This window comes from Sinocyclocheilus rhinocerous, unplaced genomic scaffold, assembly GCF_001515625.1.
Source record: "Sinocyclocheilus rhinocerous isolate Xijiao unplaced genomic scaffold, SAMN03320098_v1.1 scaffold248, whole genome shotgun sequence".
NCBI classification, from domain to species: domain Eukaryota; kingdom Metazoa; phylum Chordata; class Actinopteri; order Cypriniformes; family Cyprinidae; genus Sinocyclocheilus; species Sinocyclocheilus rhinocerous.
Genome location: NW_015664004.1, coordinates 45493 through 47803, shown reverse-complemented (window position 1 = coordinate 47803; position 2311 = coordinate 45493).

Sequence of the window (2311 nt, the reverse complement as noted above, 5' to 3'; positions counted from 1 at the left end):
AGTTGTAAGATTTCGCCAGTGCTGTCCCGCGAACGTGAGGTCTGACTTTCCCGGAGAAGTGTCACCTCTCTCGGCATCTGTTCTGTGCAGTGAGCAGCAGAGGAGCGAAGCACCGCAGCCGACTCCTCAATAAATGAGTACAAAACAGCGTTTCCTAGCACCTGTCGCTTACTGATTGTTTGGAATTATAAATATGAGCGTAGTTCGTCTGTTAATATCACATGCACTTTTTTGTTTGTTGTTTTTTTTTAGTTTGTTACTCAGACGCAGGCAGTGCGCTGCATGAGACGAAAAAGCAACTTTAATATAGCCAAAACAACCGCATAGCCGCTCTTTAGTGTAGATGCATGTTGATTTTATCAGACGATGCCGCGATTATAAATGAGAGTGACTCCTGCTTAACATGTATTCAAAGGGGTCGTGTTTAGTCACTATTTAGTGTGGTATTTTTTTGACAATATTCACTCATCATGACAGTAAAATAGGGCATTCTCAGTCAATATACTGCAGTATTTCCTCTAAATCAGTAGAAAATATGGTTAACACCCGGTCATGCATGAAAAAAAAATACCGTCATGTACCGTGAAACCGGTATAATTTTGAAAAATACCGTGATATGAATTTTTGGTCATACCACCCAGCACTAGTATCCGGCCTAAAAATGTCTCCATTTCAATGTTTTTGACCAACAATATGCTGCATTACGTTCATGTCACGCAGAGCTGTCAACAAGAATTTAGTTTCTTCAGCACGCCTAATGCGAATAAAGTATTCAGACGCCCGTTTATTGTGCACAACATCAGCATGCACCAAATATTTGACTACGATTATGAGTTTAATCACGTCAGTTTGATCGAAGTATTATGTGTACATCAGGTAAAGTTTAATTGCAATGTTGCTTAAATCTCATTTGATTCACATTATGAGGGTGCATGTAAACAGTCATTGTCATCTGAAATATACAGAAATATCTTGAGTTTTAAATGTAGATAGAAAACTTTAATTAATACACAATTATGCGTTTACTTACCTTTCCTGACTGATACGCCCTCTGGACCACAGTCTGTGGAGAATTAGAGAGAGAACCAATCATTAACATACTCAGTATGTATATAGAATTACAACTTTAAGATAACTTAAAGAACAGTTCACTCAAATCACCTTCATGTTTCTCAGAGGAAAGACACATTAGAGCATGAGGATGAGTAAACATTCAGTTGTGGGTAAACTAGTTCTTTAAGCATGGGTTAGATGGTTAGTGTCCTTACCAGGCCGTAAATTGGGTTCGTCAACGAGTACTTCAGGCACCGGATCATCGTTATTTGCGTAGATTTTCAGGATGTACAGTGCGTCCCTCTGGAAACAGCCTGGGACTAAGCAGCTTCCTACATCAAACAAACTGGACACATTGTATATTTTGTCAGGAATGTCTTGTAAAGGATGTTTTATAGAAACAATAACACGGTCATGTTTCTCCAGCACAGGTTCTCCATCGCAAGACAGAGAGCACTGGACACACGTCTGCGGTACAGGAGCACAACCTGAGGATGTAAACAATGGATTACTGACACATTTTCTTAAAAACACTGACATTAAAAACACTGCAGAAATAACATACTCACTTGCACAATAAGCGATGGTCCACAGCAGTAAAATCAAGCGTTTGAGCCTGAGGAGAATACAAAAGGACTGATTATGTGTGGAAGAAAGCAAAATCAGTTTTTTACAGATTTGTATTGATCATTTAACCTTTGTGCTGCGCTGAAATTACCTAATCTGGCATCACAGTTAGTGTGCGATATTGACAAAAAATTATATCTCGATATTTTCTGGGATTTTATCGATGACGATAATTAGACGATATTTTGCTGAGTGTGTTATTGTGCTGGTACCTTAAGGACTGCCGAAGGCAGCTGACTCCTAATGTTTTTAATATTGAATGGTTTTCGCAAAATACTCGATAATGTCAAATCGCACATCGTTAAAACAACAATTACGATATTATCGCAGACGATATATATCGCACACCCCTAGTTAGGGCTGCACGATATATCGAAATATCGCAAATGTAAATGGCGTGCGACATCTGAATCATTTTAATAATAGGCTACTTAAATCAAAACGTTGCAAAAGGTCAAAGACTATAGTTTATGCTGTAGTATATGAAGTACTTAAAGTGCGTGGAAAGCAACGTTACTATGATATAAAATTAGTGTCATTAATTTTTTGTTTGCATGTTCACACTGATGTTAAAAATTACATTTTCTGATTTGTGACATTACTTTTTATGTACTGCTAAAACACTGCTGGT